Source organism: Asterias amurensis, chromosome 22, assembly GCF_032118995.1.
Source record: "Asterias amurensis chromosome 22, ASM3211899v1".
Taxonomy (NCBI): domain Eukaryota; kingdom Metazoa; phylum Echinodermata; class Asteroidea; order Forcipulatida; family Asteriidae; genus Asterias; species Asterias amurensis.
The window spans coordinates 8,229,785-8,253,673 of record NC_092669.1 but is presented as its reverse complement, the minus strand read 5'-3'; positions in this window follow the sequence as shown (position 1 = coordinate 8,253,673).

Genomic DNA, 23,889 nt, shown 5'->3' with positions numbered 1-23,889 from the left:
ATTCAACCAGTCGCTTCAGGACACCCATATTTCTTGGTACTAAACTAATCATAGCTCGATCTGAGCAAATTTAAAATATTTTTTCACAGATCACGCTGCAACTCAACTAGTGTCTTCAGCACACCCATATTTCTTGGTAAAAAACTAATCTAAGGTCGATCTAAAAAAGTTTAAAACATTTCTTCTCAGATCACGCTGCGATTCAACCAGTCGCTTCAGCACACCCATGTTTCTTGGTAGAAAACTAATCAAAGCTTGATCTGAGCAAAATTAAATTATTTCTTCTCAAATCACGCTGCGATTCAACCATTCGCTTCAGGTCACCCATATTTCTTGGTACAAAACTAATCATAGCTCGATCTGAGCTAATTTAAAATATATTTTCTCAAATCACGCTGCAACTCAACAGTTGTCGTCAGCACACTCATGTTTCTTAGTACGAAACTAATCTAAGCTCGATCTGAGCCAATTTAAAATATTGCTTCTCAAATCACGCTGCAACTCAACAAGTGTCTTCAGCACACCCATATTTCTTGGTACAAAACTAATCTTAGCTCGATCTGAGCAAATTTAAAATATTTCTCCTCAGATCACGCTGCGATTCAACCAGTCGCTTCAGCACACCTATATTTCTTGGTAGAAAACTAATCTAAGGGCGATCTGAGCAAGTTTAAAACATTTCTTCTCAGATCACGCTGCGATTCAACCAGTCACTTCAGCACACCCATGTTTCTTTGTAGAAAACTAATCAAAACTCGATCTGAGCAATTTTAAAATATTTCTTCTCAGATCACGCTGCGATTCAACCAGTCGCTTCAGCACACCCATATTTCTTGGTAGAAAACTAATCTAAGCTTGATCTGAGCAAGTTTAAAACATTTCTTCTCAGATCACGCTGCGATTCAACCAGTCGCTTCAGCACACCCATGTTTCTTGGTAGAAAACTAATCAAAACTCGATCTGAGCAATTTTAAAATATTTCTTCTCAGATTACGCTGTGATTCAACCAGTCGCTTCAGGACACCCATATTTCTTGGTACTAAACTAATCATAGCTCGATCTGAGCAAATTTAAAATATTTTTTCACAGATCACGCTGCAACTCAACTAGTGTCTTCAGCACACCCATATTTCTTGGTAAAAAACTAATCTAAGGTCGATCTAAAAAAGTTTAAAACATTTCTTCTCAGATCACGCTGCGATTCAACCAGTCGCTTCAGCACACCCATGTTTCTTGGTAGAAAACTAATCAAAGCTTGATCTGAGCAAAATTAAATTATTTCTTCTCAAATCACGCTGCGATTCAACCATTCGCTTCAGGTCACCCATATTTCTTGGTACAAAACTAATCATAGCTCGATCTGAGCAAATTTAAAATATTTCTTCACAGATCACGCTGCAACTCAACAAGTGTCTTAAGCACACCCATATTTCTTGGTAGAAAACTAATCTAAGGTCGATCTGAGAAAGTTTAAAACATTTCTTCTCAGATCACGCTGAGATTCAACCAGTCCCTTCAGGACACCCATATTTCTTGGTACAAAACTAATCATAGCTCGATCTGAGCAAATTTACAGATCACGCTACAACTCAACAAGTGTCATAAGCACACCCATATTTCTTGGTAGAAAACTAATCTAAGGTCGATCTAAAAAAGTTTAAAACATTTCTTCTCAGATCACGCTGCGATTCAACCAGTCGCTTCAGCACACCCATGTTTCTTGGTAGAAAACTAATCAAAACTCGATCTGAGCAAATTTAAAATATTTCTTCTCCGATCATGCTGCGATTCAACCAGTCGCTTCAGGTCACCCATATTTCTTGGTACAAAACTAATCATAGCTCGATCTGAGCAAATTCAAAATATTTTTTCACAGATCACGCTGCAACTCAACTAGTGTCTTCAGCACACCCATATTTCTTGGTAGAAAACTAATCTAAGCTCGATCTGAGCACGTTTAAACATTTCTTCTCAGATCACGCTGCGATTCAACCAGTCGCTTCAGCACACCCATATTTCTTGGTAGAAAACTAATCATAGCTCGATCTGAGCTAATTTAAAATATATTTTCTCAAATCACGCTGCAACTCAACAGTTGTCTTCAGCACACCCATGTTTCTTAGTACGAAACTAATCTAAGCTCGATCTGAGCCAATTTAAAATATTTCTTCTCAAATCACGCTGCAACTCAACAAGTGTCTTCAGCACACCCATATTTCTTGGTAGAAAACTAATCTAAGCTTGATATGAGCAAATTTAAAATATTTCTTCTCAGATCACGCTGCGATTCAACCAGTCGCTTCAGGACACCCATGTTTCTTGGTACAAAACTAATCTTAGCTCGATCTGAGCAAATTTAAAATATTTCTCCTTAGATCACGCTGCGATTCAACCAGTCGCTTCAGCACACCTATATTTCTTGGTAGAAAACTAATCTAAGGGCGATCTGAGCAAGTTTAAAACATTTCTTCTCAGATCACGCTGCGATTCAACCAGTCGCTTCAGCACACCCATGTTTCTTGGTAGAAAACTAATCAAAACTCGATCTGAGCAATTTTAAAATATTTCTTCTCAAATCACGCTGCGATTCAACCAGTCCCTTCAGGACATCATATTTCTTGGTACAAAACTAATACTAGCTCGATCTGAGCAAATTTAAAACATTTCTTCTCAAATCACGCTGCAACTCAACTAGTGTCTTCAGCCACACCCATATTTCTTACTTGAAAACTAATCTACGGTCGATCTGAGAAAGTTTAAAACATTTCTTCTCAGATCACGCTGCGATTCAACCAGTCGCTTCAGCACACCCATGTTTCTTGGTAGAAAACTAATCTAAGCACGAACTGAGCAAATTGAAAAATTTTCTTCACAGATCACGCTGCAACTCAACTAGTGTCTTCAGCACACCCATATTTCTTGGTAGAAAACTAATCTAAGGTCGATCCAAAAAAGTTTAAAACATTTCTTCTCAGATCACGCTGCGATTGAACCAGTCGCTTCAGGACACCCATATTTCTTGGTACAAAACTAATCTTAGCTCGATCTGAGCAAATTAAAAAATTTTCTTCACAGATCACGCTGCAACTCAACAAGTGTCTTCAGCACACCCATATTACTTGGTAGAAAACTAATCTAAGGTCGATCTGAGCACGTTTAAACATTTCTTCTCAGATCACGCTGCGATTCAACCAGTCGCTTCAGCACACCCATGTTTCTTGGTAGAAAACTAATCTAAGCTTGATCTGAGCAAATTTTAATTATTTCTTCTTAGATCACGCTGAAACTCAACCAGTGTCTTCAGCACATCCATATTTCTAGTAGAAAACTAATCTAAGCACGAACTGAGCAAATTTAAAATATTTTTTCTCAGATTACGCTGTGATTCAACCAGTCCCTTCAGGACACCCATATTTCTTGGTACAAAACTAATCATAGCTCGATCTGAGCAAATTTAAAATATTTTTTCACAGATCACGCTGCAACTCAACTAGTGTCTTCAGCACACCCATATTTCTTGGTAGAAAACTAATCTAAGGTCGATCTGAGCACGTTTAAACATTTCTTCACAGATCACGCTGCGATTCAACCAGTCGCTTCAGCACACCCATGTTTCTTGGTAGAAAACTAATCTAAGCTTGATCTGAGCAAATTTTAAATATTTCTTCTTAGATCACGCTGAAACTCAACCAGTGTCTTCAGCACATCCATATTTCTGGTAGAAAACTAATCTAAGCACGAACTGAGCAAATTTAAAATATTTTTTCTCAGATTACGCTGCGATTCAACCAGTCCCTTCAGGACACCCATATTTCTTGGTACAAAACTAATCATAGCTCGATCTGAGCAAATTTAAAATATTTCTTCTCAGATCACGCTGCGATTGAACCAGTCGCTTCAGGACACCCATATTTCTTGGTACAAAACTAATCATAGCTCGATCTGAGCAAATTCAAAATATTTCTTCACAGATCACGCTGAAACTCAACTAGTGTCTTCAGCACACCCATATTTCTTGGTAGAAAACTAATCTAAAGTCGATTTGAGCACGTTTAAACATTTCTTCACAAATCACGCTGCGATTCAACCAGTCGCTTCAGCACACCCATATTTCTTGGTAGAAAACTAATCTAAGGTCGATCTAAAAAAGTTTAAAACATTTCTTCTCAGATCACGCTGCGATTCAACCAGTCGCTTCAGCACACCCATGTTTCTTGGTACAAAACTTATCTAAGCTCGATCTGAGCCAATTTAAAAAAATTTTTCTCAAATCACGCTGCAACTCAACAAGTGTCTTCAGCACACCCATAGTTCTTGATAAAAAACTAATCTAAGGTCGATCTGAGCAAATTGAAAAATTTTCTTCACAGATCACGCTGCAACTCAACTAGTGTCTTCAGCACACCCATATTTCTTGGTAGAAAATTAATCTAAGGTCGATCTAAAAAAGTTTAAAACATTTCTTCTCAGATCACGCTGCGATTGAACCAGTCGCTTCAGGACACCCATATTTCTTGGTACAAAACTAATCTAAGCTCGATCTGAGCAAATTTAAAATTTTTCTTCATCAGATCACGCTGCAACTCAACAGTTGTCTTCAGCACACCCATGTTTCTTAGTACGAAACTAATCTAAGCTCGATCTGAGCCAATTTAAAATATTTCTTCTCAAATCACGCTGCAACTCAACAAGTGTCTTCAGCACACCCATATTTCTTAGTAAAAAACTAATCTAAGGTCGATCTGAGCAAATTGAAAAATTTTCTTCACAGATCACGCTGCAACTCAACTAGTGTCTTCAGCACACCCATATTTCTTGGTAGAAAACTAATCTAAGGTCGATCTAAAAAAGTTTAAAACATTTCTTCTCAGATCACGCTGCGATTGAACCAGTCGCTTCAGGACACCCATGTTTCTTGGTAGAAAACTAATCTAAGGTCGATCTGAGCACGTTTAAACATTTCTTCACAGATCACGCTGCGATTCAACCAGTCGCTTCAGCACACCCATGTTTCTTGGTAGAAAACTAATCTAAGCTTGATCTGAGCAAATTTTAAATATTTCTTCTTAGATCACGCTGAAACTCAACCAGTGTCTTCAGCACATCCATATTTCTGGTAGAAAACTAATCTAAGCACGAACTGAACAAATTTAAAATATTTTTTCTCAGATTACGCTGTGATTCAACCAGTCCCTTCAGGACACCCATATTTCTTGGTACAAAACTAATCATAGCTCGATCTGAGCAAATTTAAAATATTTCTTCTCAGATCACGCTGCGATTGAACCAGTCGCTTCAGGACACCCATATTTCTTGGTACAAAACTAATCTTAGCTCGATCTGAGCAAATTAAAAAATTTTCTTCACAGATCACGCTGCAACTCAACAAGTGTCCTTCAGCACACCCATATTACTTGGTAGAAAACTAATCTAAGCTCGATCTGAGCACGTTTAAACATTTCTTCTCAGATCACGCTGCGATTCAACCAGTCGCTTCAGCACACCCATATTTCTTGGTAGAAAACTAATCATAGCTCGATCTGAGCTAATTTAAAATATATTTTCTCAAATCACGCTGCAACTCAACAGTTGTCTTCAGCACACCCATGTTTCTTAGTACGAAACTAATCTAAGCTCGATCTGAGCCAATTTAAAATATTTCTTCTCAAATCACGCTGCAACTCAACAAGTGTCTTCAGCACACCCATATTTCTTGGTAGAAAACTAATCTAAGCTTGATATGAGCAAATTTAAAATATTTCTTCTCAGATCACGCTGCGATTCAACCAGTCGCTTCAGGACACCCATGTTTCTTGGTACAAAACTAATCATAGCTCGATCTGAGCAAATTTAAAATATTTCTCCTTCGATCACGCTGCGATTCAACCAGTCGCTTCAGCACACCTATATTTCTTGGTAGAAAACTAATCTAAGGGCGATCTGAGCAAGTTTAAAACATTTCTTCTCAGATCACGCTGCGATTCAACCAGTCGCTTCAGCACACCCATGTTTCTTGGTAGAAAACTAATCAAAACTCGATCTGAGCAATTTTAAAATATTTCTTCTCAAATCACGCTGCGATTCAACCAGTCCCTTCAGGACATCATATTTCTTGGTACAAAACTAATACTAGCTCGATCTGAGCAAATTTAAAACATTTCTTCTCAAATCACGCTGCAACTCAACTAGTGTCTTCAGCCACACCCATATTTCTTACTTGAAAACTAATCTACGGTCGATCTGAGAAAGTTTAAAACATTTCTTCTCAGATCACGCTGCGATTCAACCAGTCGCTTCAGCACACCCATGTTTCTTGGTAGAAAACTAATCTAAGCACGAACTGAGCAAATTGAAAAATTTTCTTCACAGATCACGCTGCAACTCAACTAGTGTCTTCAGCACACCCATATTTCTTGGTAGAAAACTAATCTAAGGTCGATCTAAAAAAGTTTAAAACATTTCTTCTCAGATCACGCTGCGATTGAACCAGTCGCTTCAGGACACCCATATTTCTTGGTACAAAACTAATCTTAGCTCGATCTGAGCAAATTAAAAAAATTTCTTCACAGATCACGCTGCAACTCAACAAGTGTCTTCAGCACACCCATATTACTTGGTAGAAAACTAATCTAAGGTCGATCTGAGCACGTTTAAACATTTCTTCTCAGATCACGCTGCGATTCAACCAGTCGCTTCAGCACACCCATGTTTCTTGGTAGAAAACTAATCTAAGCTTGATCTGAGCAAATTTTAATTATTTCTTCTTAGATCACGCTGAAACTCAACCAGTGTCTTCAGCACATCCATATTTCTAGTAGAAAACTAATCTAAGCACGAACTGAGCAAATTTAAAATATTTTTTCTCAGATTACGCTGTGATTCAACCAGTCCCTTCATGACACCCATATTTCTTGGTACAAAACTAATCATAGCTCGATCTGAGCAAATTTAAAATATTTTTTCACAGATCACGCTGACAACTCAACTAGTGTCTTCAGCACACCCATATTTCTTGGTAGAAAACTAATCTAAGGTCGATCTGAGCACGTTTAAACATTTCTTCACAGATCACGCTGCGATTCAACCAGTCGCTTCAGCACACCCATGTTTCTTGGTAGAAAACTAATCTAAGCTTGATCTGAGCAAATTTTAAATATTTCTTCTTAGATCACGCTGAAACTCAACCAGTGTCTTCAGCACATCCATATTTCTGGTAGAAAACTAATCTAAGCACGAACTGAGCAAATTTAAAATATTTTTTCTCAGATTACGCTGCGATTCAACCAGTCCCTTCAGGACACCCATATTTCTTGGTACAAAACTAATCATAGCTCGATCTGAGCAAATTTAAAATATTTCTTCTCAGATCACGCTGCGATTGAACCAGTCGCTTCAGGACACCCATATTTCTTGGTACAAAACTAATCTTAGCTCGATCTGAGCAAATTAAAAAATTTTCTTCACAGATCACGCTGCAACTCAACAAGTGTCTTCAGCACACCCATATTACTTGGTAGAAAACTAATCTATGGTCGATCTGAGCACGTTTAAACATTTCTTCTCAGATCACGCTGCGATTCAACCAGTCGCTTCAGCACACCCATGTTTCTTGGTAGAAAACTAATCTAAGCTTGATCTGAGCAAATTTTAAATATTTCTTCTTAGATCACGCTGAAACTCAACCAGTGTCTTCAGCACATCCATATTTCTGGTAGAAAACTAATCTAAGCACGAACTGAGCAAATTTAAAATATTTTTTCTCAGATTACGCTGTGATTCAACCAGTACCTTCAGGACACCCATATTTCTTGGTACAAAACTAATCATAGCTCGATCTGAGCAAATTCAAAATATTTCTTCACAGATCACGCTGAAACTCAACTAGTGTCTTCAGCACACCCATATTTCTTGGTAGAAAACTAATCTAAAGTCGATTTGAGCACGTTTAAACATTTCTTCACAGATCACGCTGCGATTCAACCAGTCGCTTCAGCACACCCATATTTCTTGGTAGAAAACTAATCTAAGGTCGATCTAAAAAAGTTTAAAACATTTCTTCTCAGATCACGCTGCGATTCAACCAGTCGCTTCAGCACACCCATGTTTCTTGGTACAAAACTTATCTAAGCTCGATCTGAGCCAATTTAAAAAAAATTTTCTCAAATCACGCTGCAACCCAACAAGTGTCTTCAGCACACCCATATTTCTTGATAAAAAACTAATCTAAGGTCGATCTGAGCAAATTGAAAAATTTTCTTCACAGATCACGCTGCAACTCAACTAGTGTCTTCAGCACACCCATATTTCTTGGTAGAAAATTAATCTAAGGTCGATCTAAAAAAGTTTAAAACATTTCTTCTCAGATCACGCTGCGATTGAACCAGTCGCTTCAGGACACCCATATTTCTTGGTACAAAACTAATCTAAGCTCGATCTGAGCAAATTTAAAATTTTTCTTCACAGATCACGCTGCAACTCAACAGTTGTCTTCAGCACACCCATGTTTCTTAGTACGAAACTAATCTAAGCTCGATCTGAGCCAATTTAAAATATTTCTTCTCAAATCACGCTGCAACTCAACAAGTGTCTTCAGCACACCCATATTTCTTGGTACAAAACTAATCTAAGCTCGATCTGAGCAAATTGAAAAATTTTCTTCACAGATCACGCTGCAACTCAACTAGTGTCTTCAGCACACCCATATTTCTTGGTAGAAAACTAATCTAAGGTCGATCTAAAAAAGTTTAAAACATTTCTTCTCAGATCACGCTGCGATTGAACCAGTCGCTTCAGGACACCCATGTTTCTTGGTAGAAAACTAATCTAAGGTCGATCTGAGCACGTTTAAACATTTCTTCACAGATCACGCTGCGATTCAACCAGTCGCTTCAGCACACCCATGTTTCTTGGTAGAAAACTAATCTAAGCTTGATCTGAGCAAATTTTAAATATTTCTTCTTAGATCACGCTGAAACTCAACCAGTGTCTTCAGCACATCCATATTTCTGGTAGAAAACTAATCTAAGCACGAACTGAACAAATTTAAAATATTTTTTCTCAGTTTACGCTGTGATTCAACCAGTCCCTTCAGGACACCCATATTTCTTGGTACAAAACTAATCATAGCTCGATCTGAGCAAATTAAAAAAATTTCTTCACAGATCACGCTGCAACTCAACAAGTGTCTTCAGCACACCCATATTACTTGGTAGAAAACTAATCTAAGGTCGATCTGAGCACGTTTAAACATTTCTTCTCAGATCACGCTGCGATTCAACCAGTCGCTTCAGCACACCCATGTTTCTTGGTAGAAAACTAATCTAAGCTTGATCTGAGCAAATTTTAATTATTTCTTCTTAGATCACGCTGAAACTCAACCAGTGTCTTCAGCACATCCATATTTCTAGTAGAAAACTAATCTAAGCACGAACTGAGCAAATTTAAAATATTTTTTCTCAGATTACGCTGTGATTCAACCAGTCCCTTCATGACACCCATATTTCTTGGTACAAAACTAATCATAGCTCGATCTGAGCAAATTTAAAATATTTTTTCACAGATCACGCTGACAACTCAACTAGTGTCTTCAGCACACCCATATTTCTTGGTAGAAAACTAATCTAAGGTCGATCTGAGCACGTTTAAACATTTCTTCACAGATCACGCTGCGATTCAACCAGTCGCTTCAGCACACCCATGTTTCTTGGTAGAAAACTAATCTAAGCTTGATCTGAGCAAATTTTAAATATTTCTTCTTAGATCACGCTGAAACTCAACCAGTGTCTTCAGCACATCCATATTTCTGGTAGAAAACTAATCTAAGCACGAACTGAGCAAATTTAAAATATTTTTTCTCAGATTACGCTGCGATTCAACCAGTCCCTTCAGGACACCCATATTTCTTGGTACAAAACTAATCATAGCTCGATCTGAGCAAATTTAAAATATTTCTTCTCAGATCACGCTGCGATTGAACCAGTCGCTTCAGGACACCCATATTTCTTGGTACAAAACTAATCTTAGCTCGATCTGAGCAAATTAAAAAAATTTCTTCACAGATCACGCTGCAACTCAACAAGTGTCTTCAGCACACCCATATTACTTGGTAGAAAACTAATCTATGGTCGATCTGAGCACGTTTAAACATTTCTTCTCAGATCACGCTGCGATTCAACCAGTCGCTTCAGCACACCCATGTTTCTTGGTAGAAAACTAATCTAAGCTTGATCTGAGCAAATTTTAAATATTTCTTCTTAGATCACGCTGAAACTCAACCAGTGTCTTCAGCACATCCATATTTCTGGTAGAAAACTAATCTAAGCACGAACTGAGCAAATTTAAAATATTTTTTCTCAGATTACGCTGTGATTCAACCAGTACCTTCAGGACACCCATATTTCTTGGTACAAAACTAATCATAGCTCGATCTGAGCAAATTCAAAATATTTCTTCACAGATCACGCTGAAACTCAACTAGTGTCTTCAGCACACCCATATTTCTTGGTAGAAAACTAATCTAAAGTCGATTTGAGCACGTTTAACCATTTCTTCACAGATCACGCTGCGATTCAACCAGTCGCTTCAGCACACCCATATTTCTTGGTAGAAAACTAATCTAAGGTCGATCTAAAAAAGTTTAAAACATTTCTTCTCAGATCACGCTGCGATTCAACCAGTCGCTTCAGCACACCCATGTTTCTTGGTACAAAACTTATCTAAGCTCGATCTGAGCCAATTTAAAAAAAATTTTCTCAAATCACGCTGCAACTCAACAAGTGTCTTCAGCACACCCATATTTCTTGATAAAAAACTAATCTAAGGTCGATCTGAGCAAATTGAAAAATTTTCTTCACAGATCACGCTGCAACTCAACTAGTGTCTTCAGCACACCCATATTTCTTGGTAGAAAATTAATCTAAGGTCGATCTAAAAAAGTTTAAAACATTTCTTCTCAGATCACGCTGCGATTGAACCAGTCGCTTCAGGACACCCATATTTCTTGGTACAAAACTAATCTAAGCTCGATCTGAGCAAATTTAAAATTTTTCTTCTTAGATCACGCTGAAACTCAACCAGTGTCTTCAGCACATCCATATTTCTTGGTAGAAAACTAATCTAAGGTCGATCTGAGCACGTTTAAACATTTCTTCACAGATCACGCTGCGATTCAACCAGTCGCTTCAGCACACCCATGTTTCTTGGTAGAAAACTAATCTAAGCTTGATCTGAGCAAATTTTAAATATTTCTTCTTAGATCACGCTGAAACTCAACCAGTGTCTTCAGCACATCCATATTTCTGGTAGAAAACTAATCTAAGCACGAACTGAGCAAATTTAAAATATTTTTTCTCAGATTACGCTGCGATTCAACCAGTCCCTTCAGGACACCCATATTTCTTGGTACAAAACTAATCATAGCTCGATCTGAGCAAATTTAAAATATTTCTTCTCAGATCACGCTGCGATTGAACCAGTCGCTTCAGGACACCCATATTTCTTGGTACAAAACTAATCTTAGCTCGATCTGAGCAAATTAAAAAATTTTCTTCACAGATCACGCTGCAACTCAACAAGTGTCTTCAGCACACCCATATTACTTGGTAGAAAACTAATCTATGGTCGATCTGAGCACGTTTAAACATTTCTTCTCAGATCACGCTGCGATTCAACCAGTCGCTTCAGCACACCCATGTTTCTTGGTAGAAAACTAATCTAAGCTTGATCTGAGCAAATTTTAAATATTTCTTCTTAGATCACGCTGAAACTCAACCAGTGTCTTCAGCACATCCATATTTCTGGTAGAAAACTAATCTAAGCACGAACTGAGCAAATTTAAAATATTTTTTCTCAGATTACGCTGTGATTCAACCAGTACCTTCAGGACACCCATATTTCTTGGTACAAAACTAATCATAGCTCGATCTGAGCAAATTCAAAATATTTCTTCACAGATCACGCTGAAACTCAACTAGTGTCTTCAGCACACCCATATTTCTTGGTAGAAAACTAATCTAAAGTCGATTTGAGCACGTTTAAACATTTCTTCACAGATCACGCTGCGATTCAACCAGTCGCTTCAGCACACCCATATTTCCTGGTAGAAAACTAATCTAAGGTCGATCTAAAAAAGTTTAAAACATTTCTTCTCAGATCACGCTGCGATTCAACCAGTCGCTTCAGCACACCCATGTTTCTTGGTACAAAACTTATCTAAGCTCGATCTGAGCCAATTTAAAAAAAATTTTCTCAAATCACGCTGCAACCCAACAAGTGTCTTCAGCACACCCATATTTCTTGATAAAAAACTAATCTAAGGTCGATCTGAGCAAATTGAAAAATTTTCTTCACAGATCACGCTGCAACTCAACTAGTGTCTTCAGCACACCCATATTTCTTGGTAGAAAATTAATCTAAGGTCGATCTAAAAAAGTTTAAAACATTTCTTCTCAGATCACGCTGCGATTGAACCAGTCGCTTCAGGACACCCATATTTCTTGGTACAAAACTAATCTAAGCTCGATCTGAGCAAATTTAAAATTTTTCTTCACAGATCACGCTGCAACTCAACAGTTGTCTTCAGCACACCCATGTTTCTTAGTACGAAACTAATCTAAGCTCGATCTGAGCCAATTTAAAATATTTCTTCTCAAATCACGCTGCAACTCAACAAGTGTCTTCAGCACACCCATATTTCTTGGTAAAAAACTAATCTAAGGTCGATCTGAGCAAATTGAAAAATTTTCTTCACAGATCACGCTGCAACTCAACTAGTGTCTTCAGCACACCCATATTTCTTGGTAGAAAACTAATCTAAGGTCGATCTAAAAAAGTTTAAAACATTTCTTCTCAGATCACGCTGCGATTGAACCAGTCGCTTCAGGACACCCATGTTTCTTGGTAGAAAACTAATCTAAGGTCGATCTGAGCACGTTTAAACATTTCTTCACAGATCACGCTGCGATTCAACCAGTCGCTTCAGCACACCCATGTTTCTTGGTAGAAAACTAATCTAAGCTTGATCTGAGCAAATTTTAAATATTTCTTCTTAGATCACGCTGAAACTCAACCAGTGTCTTCAGCACATCCATATTTCTGGTAGAAAACTAATCTAAGCACGAACTGAACAAATTTAAAATATTTTTTCTCAGTTTACGCTGTGATTCAACCAGTCCCTTCAGGACACCCATATTTCTTGGTACAAAACTAATCATAGCTCGATCTGAGCAAATTAAAAAAAATTCTTCACAGATCACGCTGCAACTCAACAAGTGTCTTCAGCACACCCATATTACTTGGTAGAAAACTAATCTAAGGTCGATCTGAGCACGTTTAAACATTTCTTCTCAGATCACGCTGCGATTCAACCAGTCGCTTCAGCACACCCATGTTTCTTGGTAGAAAACTAATCTAAGCTTGATCTGAGCAAATTTTAATTATTTCTTCTTAGATCACGCTGAAACTCAACCAGTGTCTTCAGCACATCCATATTTCTAGTAGAAAACTAATCTAAGCACGAACTGAGCAAATTTAAAATATTTTTTCTCAGATTACGCTGTGATTCAACCAGTCCCTTCATGACACCCATATTTCTTGGTACAAAACTAATCATAGCTCGATCTGAGCAAATTTAAAATATTTTTTCACAGATCACGCTGACAACTCAACTAGTGTCTTCAGCACACCCATATTTCTTGGTAGAAAACTAATCTAAGGTCGATCTGAGCACGTTTAAACATTTCTTCACAGATCACGCTGCGATTCAACCAGTCGCTTCAGCACACCCATGTTTCTTGGTAGAAAACTAATCTAAGCTTGATCTGAGCAAATTTTAAATATTTCTTCTTAGATCACGCTGAAACTCAACCAGTGTCTTCAGCACATCCATATTTCTGGTAGAAAACTAATCTAAGCACGAACTGAGCAAATTTAAAATATTTTTTCTCAGATTACGCTGCAACTCAACAGTTGTCTTCAGCACACCCATGTTTCTTAGTACGAAACTAATCTAAGCTCGATCTGAGCCAATTTAAAATATTTCTTCTCAAATCACGCTGCAACTCAACAAGTGTCTTCAGCACACCCATATTTCTTGGTAAAAAACTAATCTAAGGTCGATCTGAGCAAATTGAAAAATTTTCTTCACAGATCACGCTGCAACTCAACTAGTGTCTTCAGCACACCCATATTTCTTGGTAGAAAACTAATCTAAGGTCGATCTAAAAAAGTTTAAAACATTTCTTCTCAGATCACGCTGCGATTGAACCAGTCGCTTCAGGACACCCATGTTTCTTGGTAGAAAACTAATCTAAGGTCGATCTGAGCACGTTTAAACATTTCTTCACAGATCACGCTGCGATTCAACCAGTCGCTTCAGCACACTCATGTTTCTTGGTAGAAAACTAATCTAAGCTTGATCTGAGCAAATTTTAAATATTTCTTCTTAGATCACGCTGAAACTCAACCAGTGTCTTCAGCACATCCATATTTCTGGTAGAAAACTAATCTAAGCACGAACTGAACAAATTTAAAATATTTTTTCTCAGATTACGCTGTGATTCAACCTGTCCCTTCAGGACACCCATATTTCTTGGTACAAAACTAATCATAGCTCGATCTGAGCAAATTTAAAATATTTCTTCACAGATCACGCTGCAACTCAACTAGTGTCTTCAGCACACCCATATTTCTTGGTTGTAAACTAATCTAAGCTTGATCTGAGCAAATTTTAAATATTTCTTCTTAGATCACGCTGAAACTCAACCAGTGTCTTCAGCACATCCATATTTCTGGTAGAAAACTAATCTAAGCACGAACTGAGCAAATTTAAAATATTTTTTCGCAGATTACGCTGTGATTCAACCAGTCCCTTCAGGACACCCATATTTCTTGGTACAAAACTAATCATAGCTCGATCTGAGCAAATTCAAAATATTTCTTCACAGATCACGCTGAAACTCAACTAGTGTCTTCAGCACACCCATATTTCTTGGTAGAAAACTAATCTAAGGTCGATCTGAGCACGTTTAAACATTTCTTCACAGATCACGCTGCGATTCAACCAGTCGCTTCAGCACACCCATATTTCTTGGTACAAAACTTATCTAAGCTCGATCTGAGCCAATTTAAAAAATATTTTCTCAAATCACGCTGCAACTCAACAAGTGTCTTCAGCACACCCATATTTCTTGGTAAAAAACAAATCTAAGGTCGATCTGAGCAAATTGAAAAATTTTCTTCACAGATCACGCTGCAACTCAACTAGTGTCTTCAGCACACCCATATTTCTTGGTAGAAAATTAATCTAAGGTCGATCTAAAAAAGTTTAAAACATTTCTTCTCAGATCACGCTGCGATTGAACCAGTCGCTTCAGGACACCCATATTTCTTGGTACAAAACTAATCTAAGCTCGAACTGAACAAATTTAAAATATTTTTTCTCAGATTACGCTGTGATTCAACCAGTCCCTTCAGGACACCCATATTTCTTGGTACAAAACTAATCATAGCTCGATCTGAGCAAATTTAAAATATTTCTTCTCAGATCACGCTGCGATTGAACCAGTCGCTTCAGGACACCCATATTTCTTGGTACAAAACTAATCTTAGCTCGATCTGAGCAAATTGAAAAATTTTCTTCACAGATCACGCTGCGATTCAACCAGTCGCTTCAGCACACCCATATTTCTTGGTAGAAAACTAATCTAAGGTCGATCTAAAAAAGTTTAAAACATTTCTTCTCAGATCACGCTGCGATTGAACCAGTCGCTTCAGGACACCCATGTTTCTTGGTAGAAAACTAATCTAAGGTCGATCTGAGCACGTTTAAACATTTCTTCACAGATCACGCTGCGATTCAACCAGTCGCTTCAGCACACCCATGTTTCTTGGTAGAAAACTAATCTAAGCTTGATCTGAGCAAATTTTAAATATTTCTTCTTAGATCACGCTGAAACTCAACCAGTGTCTTCAGCACATCCATATTTCTGGTAGAAAACTAATCTAAGCACGAACTGAGCAAATTTAAAATATTTTTTCTCAGATTACGCTGCGATTCAACCAGTCCCTTCAGGACACCCATATTTCTTGGTACAAAACTAATCATAGCTCGATCTGAGCAAATTTAAAATATTTTTTCACAGATCACGCTGCAACTCAACTAGTGTCTTCAGCACACCCATATTTCTTGGTAGAAAACTAATCTAAGGTCGATCTAAAAAAGTTTAAAACATTTCTTCTCAGATCACGCTGCGATTCAACCAGTCGCTTCAGCACACCCATGTTTCTTGGTAGAAAACTAATCTAAGCTTGATCTGAGCAATTTTAAAATATTTCTTCTCAGATCACGCTGCGATTGAACCATTCGCTTCAGCACACCCATGTTTCTTGGTAGAAAACTAATCAAAGCTTGATCTGAGCAAAATTAAATTATTTCTTCTCAAATCACGCTGCGATTCAACCAGTAGCTTCAGCACACCCATGTTTCTTGGTAGAAAACTAATCTAAGCTTGATCTGAGCAAATTTTAAATATTTCTTCTTAGATCACGCTGCGATTCAACCAGTGTCTTCAGCACATCCATATTTCTGGTAGAAAACTAATCTAAGCACGAACTGAGCAAATTTAAAATATTTTTTCTCAGATTACGCTGTGATTCAACCAGTCCCTTCAGGACACCCATAGTTCTTGGTACAAAACTAATCATAGCTCGATCTGAGCACGTTTAAACATTTCTTCACAGATCACGCTGCGATTCAACCAGTCGCTTCAGCACACCCATGTTTCTTGGTACAAAACTAATCATAGCTCGATCTGAGCTAATTTAAAATATATTTTCTCAAATCACGCTGCAACTCAACAGTTGTCTTCAGCACACCCATGTTTCTTGGTAAAAAACTAATCTAAGGTCGATCTGAGCACGTTTAAACATTTCTTCACAGATCACGCTGCGATTCAACCAGTCGCTTCAGCACACCCATATTTCTTGGTAGAAAACTAATCTAAGGTCGATCTAAAAAAGTTTAAAACATTTCTTCTCAGATCACGCTGCGATTCAACCAGTCGCTTCAGCACACCCATGTTTCTTGGTACAAAACTAATCATAGCTCGATCTGAGCTAATTTAAAATATATTTTCTCAAATCACGCTTCAACTCAACAGTTGTCTTCAGCACACCCATGTTTCTTGGTAAAAAACTAATCTAAGGTCGATCTAAAAAAGTTTAAAACATTTCTTCTCAGATCACGCTGCGATTCAACCATTCGCTTCAGCACACCCATGTTTCTTGGTAGAAAACTAATCAAAACTCGATCTGAGCAATTTTAAAATATTTCTTCTCAGATCACGCTGCAATTGAACCAGTCGCTTCAGGACACCCATATTTCTTGGTACGAAACTAATCTTAGCTCGATCTGAGCAAATTTAAAATTTTTCTTTACAGATCACGCTGCAACTCAACAAGTGTCTTCAGCACACCTATATTTCTTGGTAGAAAACTAATCTAAGGTCGATCTAAAAAAGTTTAAAACATTTCTTCTCAGATCACGCTGCGATTGAACCAGTCGCTTCAGGACACCCATATTTCTTGGTACAAAACTAATCTTAGCTCGATCTGAGCAAATTCAAAATATTTCTTCACAGATCACGCAGCAACTCAACTAGTGTCTTCAGCACACCCATATTTCTTGGTAGAAAACTAATCTAAGGTCGATCTGAGCACGTTTAAACATTTCTTCACAGATCACGCTGCAACTCAACTAGTGTCTTCAGCACACCCATATTTCTTGGTAGAAAACTAATCTAAGGTCGATTTAAAAAAGTTTAAAACATTTCTTCTCAGATCACGCTGCAATTGAACCAGTCGTTTCAGGACACCCATATTTCTTGGTACGAAACTAATCTTAGCTCGATCTGAGCACGTTTAAACATTTCTTCTCAGATCACGCTGCGATTCAACCAGTCGCTTCAGCACACCCATATTTCTTGGTAGAAAACTAATCATAGCTCGATCTGAGCTAATTTAAAATATATTTTCTCAAATCACGCTGCAACTCAACAGTTGTCGTCAGCACACTCATGTTTCTTAGTACGAAACTAATCTAAGCTCGATCTGAGCCAATTTAAAATATTTCTTCTCAAATCACGCTGCAACTCAACAAGTGTCTTCAGCACACCCATATTTCTTGGTACAAAACTAATCTTAGCTCGATCTGAGCAAATTTAAAATATTTCTCCTCAGATCACGCTGCGATTCAACCAGTCGCTTCAGCACACCTATATTTCTTGGTAGAAAACTAATCTAAGGGCGATCTGAGCAAGTTTAAAACATTTCTTCTCAGATCACGCTGCGATTCAACCAGTCACTTCAGCACACCCATGTTTCTTTGTAGAAAACTAATCAAAACTCGATCTGAGCAATTTTAAAATATTTCTTCTCAGATCACGCTGCGATTCAACCAGTCGCTTCAGCACACCCATATTTCTTGGTAGAAAACTAATCTAAGCTTGATCTGAGCAAGTTTAAAACATTTCTTCTCAGATCACGCTGCGATTCAACCAGTCGCTTCAGCACACCCATGTTTCTTGGTAGAAAACTAATCAAAACTCGATCTGAGCAATTTTAAAATATTTCTTCTCAGATTACGCTGTGATTCAACCAGTCGCTTCAGGACACCCATATTTCTTGGTACTAAACTAATCATAGCTCGATCTGAGCAAATTTAAAATATTTTTTCACAGATCACGCTGCAACTCAACTAGTGTCTTCAGCACACCCATATTTCTTGGTAAAAAACTAATCTAAGGTCGATCTAAAAAAGTTTAAAACATTTCTTCTCAGATCACGCTGCGATTCAACCAGTCGCTTCAGCACACCCATGTTTCTTGGTAGAAAACTAATCAAAGCTTGATCTGAGCAAAATTAAATTATTTCTTCTCAAATCACGCTGCGATTCAACCATTCGCTTCTGGTCACCCATATTTCTTGGTACAAAACTAATCAAAGCTCGATCTGAGCAAATTTAAAATATTTCTTCACAGATCACGCTGCAACTCAACAAGTGTCTTAAGCACACCCATATTTCTTGGTAGAAAACTAATCTAAGGTCGATCTGAGAAAGTTTAAAACATTTCTTCTCAGATCACGCTGCGATTCAACCAGTTCCCTCAGGACACCCATATTTCTTGGTACAAAACTAATCATAGCTCGATCTGAGCAAATTCAAAATATTTCTTCACAGATCACGCAGCAACTCAACTAGTGTCTTCAGCACACCCATATTTCTTGGTAGAAAACTAATCTAAGGTCGATCTGAGCACGTTTAAACATTTCTTCACAGATCACGCTGCAACTCAACTAGTGTCTTCAGCACACCCATATTTCTTGGTAGAAAACTAATCTAAGGTCGATTTAACAAAGTTTAAAACATTTCTTCTCAGATCACGCTGCAATTGAACCAGTCGTTTCAGGACACCCATATTTCTTGGTACGAAACTAATCTTAGCTCGATCTGAGCAAATTTAAAATTTTTCTTTACAGATCACGCTGCAACTCAACAAGTGTCTTCAGCACACCCATATTTCTTGGTAGAAAACTAATCTAAGGTCGATCTGAGCACGTTTAAACATTTCTTCTCAGATCACGCTGCGATTCAACCAGTCGCTTCAGCACACCCATATTTCTTGGTAGAAAACTAATCATAGCTCGATCTGAGCTAATTTAAAATATATTTTCTCAAATCACGCTGCAACTCAACAGTTGTCGTCAGCACACTCATGTTTCTTAGTACGAAACTAATCTAAGCTCGATCTGAGCCAATTTAAAATATTTCTTCTCAAATCACGCTGCAACTCAACAAGTGTCTTCAGCACACCCATATTTCTTGGTACAAAACTAATCTTAGCTCGATCTGAGCAAATTTAAAATATTTCTCCTCAGATCACGCTGCGATTCAACCAGTCGCTTCAGCACACCTATATTTCTTGGTAGAAAACTAATCTAAGGGCGATCTGAGCAAGTTTAAAACATTTCTTCTCAGATCACGCTGCGATTCAACCAGTCGCTTCAGCACACCCATGTTTCTTGGTAGAAAACTAATCAAAACTCGATCTGAGCAATTTTAAAATATTTCTTCTCAGATTACGCTGTGATTCAACCAGTCGCTTCAGGACACCCATATTTCTTGGTACTAAACTAACCATAGCTCGATCTGAGCAAATTTAAAATATTTTTTCACAGATCACGCTGCAACTCAACTAGTGTCTTCAGCACACCCATATTTCTTGGTAGAAAACTAATCTAAGTTCGATCTAAAAAAGTTTAAGACATTTCTTCTCAGATCACGCTGCGATTCAACCAGTCGCTTCAGCACACCCATGTTTCTTGGTAGAAAACTAATCAAAGCTTGATCTGAGCAAAATTTAATTATTTCTTCTCAAATCACGCTGCGATTCAACCATTCGCTTCAGGTCACCCATATTTCTTGGTACAAAACTAATCATAGCTCGATCTGAGCAAATTTAAAATATTTCTTCACAGATCACGCTGCAACTCAACAAGTGTCTTAAGCACACCCATATTTCTTGGTAGAAAACTAATCTAAGGTCGATCTGAGAAAGTTTAAAACATTTCTTCTCAGATCACGCTGCGATTCAACCAGTCCCTTCAGGACACCCATGTTTCTTGGTAGAAAACTAATCATAGCTCGATCTGAGCAAATTTAAAATATTTCTTCTCCGATCATGCTGCGATTCAACCAGTCGCTTCAGGTCACCCATATTTCTTGGTACAAAACTAATCATAGCTCGATCTGAGCAAATTCAAAATATTTCTTCACAGATCACGCAGCAACTCAACTAGTGTCTTCAGCACACCCATATTTCTTGGTAGAAAACTAATCTAAGGTCGATCTGAGCACGTTTAAACATTTCTTCACAGATCACGCTGCAACTCAACTAGTGTCTTCAGCACACCCATATTTCTTGGTAGAAAACTAATCTAAGGTCGATTTAAAAAAGTTTAAAACATTTCTTCTCAGATCACGCTGCGATTGAACCAGTCGCTTCAGGACACCCATATTTCTTGGTACAAAACTAATCTTAGCTCGATCTGAGCAAATTTAAAATTTTTCTTTACAGATCACGCTGCAACTCAACAAGTGTCTTCAGCACATCCATATTTCTGGTAGAAAACTAATCTAAGCACGAACTGAGCAAATTAAAAATATTTTTTTTAGATTACGCTGTGATTCAACCAGTCCCTTCAGGACACCCATATTTCTTGGTACAAAACTAATCATAGCTCGATCTGAGCAAATTTAAAATATTTTTTCACAGATCACGCTGCAACTCAACTAGTGTCTTCAGCACACCCATATTTCTTGGTAGAAAACTAATCTAAGCTCGATCTGAGCACGTTTAAACATTTCTTCTCAGATCACGCTGCGATTCAACCAGTCGCTTCAGCACAACCATATTTCTTGGTAGAAAACTAATCATAGCTCGATCTGAGCTAATTTAAAATATATTTTCTCAAATCACGCTGCAACTCAACAGTTGTCTTCAGCACACCCATGTTTCTTAGTACGAAACTAATCTAAGCTCGATCTGAGCCAATTTAAAATATTTCTTCTCAAATCACGCTGCAACTCAACAAGTGTCTTCAGCACACCCATATTTCTTGGTAGAAAACTAATCTAAGCTTGATATGAGCAAATTTAAAATATTTCTTCTCAGATCACGCTGCGATTCAACCAGTCGCTTCAGGACACCCATGTTTCTTGGTACAAAACTAATCTTAGCTCGATCTGAGCAAATTTAAAATATTTCTCCTTAGATCACGCTGCGATTCAACCAGTCGCTTCAGCACACCTATATTTCTTGGTAGAAAACTAATCTAAGGGCGATCTGAGCAAGTTTAAAACATTTCTTCTCAGATCACGCTGCGATTCAACCAGTCGCTTCAGCACACCCATGTTTCTTGGTATAGAAAACTAATCAAAACTCGATCTGAGCAATTTTAAAATATTTCTTCTCAAATCACGCTGCGATTCAACCAGTCCCTTCAGGACATCATATTTCTTGGTACAAAACTAATACTAGCTCGATCTGAGCAAATTTAAAACATTTCTTCTCAAATCACGCTGCAACTCAACTAGTGTCTTCAGCCACACCCATATTTCTTACTTGAAAACTAATCTACGGTCGATCTGAGAAAGTTTAAAACATTTCTTCTCAGATCACGCTGCGATTCAACCAGTCGCTTCAGCACACCCATGTTTCTTGGTAGAAAACTAATCTAAGCACGAACTGAGCAAATTGAAAAATTTTCTTCACAGATCACGCTGCAACTCAACTAGTGTCTTCAGCACACCCATATTTCTTGGTAGAAAACTAATCTAAGGTCGATCTAAAAAAGTTTAAAACATTTCTTCTCAGATCACGCTGCGATTGTTCCAGTCGCTTCAGGACACCCATATTTCTTGGTACAAAACTAATCTTAGCTCGATCTGAGCAAATTAAAAAATTTTCTTCACAGATCACGCTGCAACTCAACAAGTGTCTTCAGCACACCCATATTACTTGGTAGAAAACTAATCTAAGGTCGATCTGAGCACGTTTAAACATTTCTTCTCAGATCACGCTGCGATTCAACCAGTCGCTTCAGCACACCCATGTTTCTTGGTAGAAAACTAATCTAAGCTTGATCTGAGCAAATTTTAATTATTTCTTCTTAGATCACGCTGAAACTCAACCAGTGTCTTCAGCACATCCATATTTCTAGTAGAAAACTAATCTAAGCACGAACTGAGCAAATTTAAAATATTTTTTCTCAGATTACGCTGTGATTCAACCAGTCCCTTCAGGACACCCATATTTCTTGGTACAAAACTAATCATAGCTCGATCTGAGCAAATTTAAAATATTTTTTCACAGATCACGCTGCAACTCAACTAGTGTCTTCAGCACACCCATATTTCTTGGTAGAAAACTAATCTAAGGTCGATCTGAGCACGTTTAAACATTTCTTCACAGATCACGCTGCGATTCAACCAGTCGCTTCAGCACACCCATGTTTCTTGGTAGAAAACTAATCTAAGCTTGATCTGAGCAAATTTTAAATATTTCTTCTTAGATCACGCTGAAACTCAACCAGTGTCTTCAGCACATCCATATTTCTGGTAGAAAACTAATCTAAGCACGAACTGAGCAAATTTAAAATATTTTTTCTCAGATTACGCTGCGATTCAACCAGTCCCTTCAGGACACCCATATTTCTTGGTACAAAACTAATCATAGCTCGATCTGAGCAAATTTAAAATATTTCTTCTCAGATCACGCTGCGATTGAACCAGTCGCTTCAGGACACCCATATTTCTTGGTACAAAACTAATCTTAGCTCGATCTGAGCAAATTAAAAAAATTTCTTCACAGATCACGCTGCAACTCAACAAGTGTCTTCAGCACACCCATATTACTTGGTAGAAAACTAATCTATGGTCGATCTGAGCACGTTTAAACATTTCTTCTCAGATCACGCTGCGATTCAACCAGTCGCTTCAGCACACCCATGTTTCTTGGTAGAAAACTAATCTAAGCTTGATCTGAGCAAATTTTAAATATTTCTTCTTAGATCACGCTGAAACTCAACCAGTGTCTTCAGCACATCCATATTTCTGGTAGAAAACTAATCTAAGCACGAACTGAGCAAATTTAAAATATTTTTTCTCAGATTACGCTGTGATTCAACCAGTACCTTCAGGACACCCATATTTCTTGGTACAAAACTAATCATAGCTCGATCTGAGCAAATTCAAAATATTTCTTCACAGATCACGCTGAAACTCAACTAGTGTCTTCAGCACACCCATATTTCTTGGTAGAAAACTAATCTAAA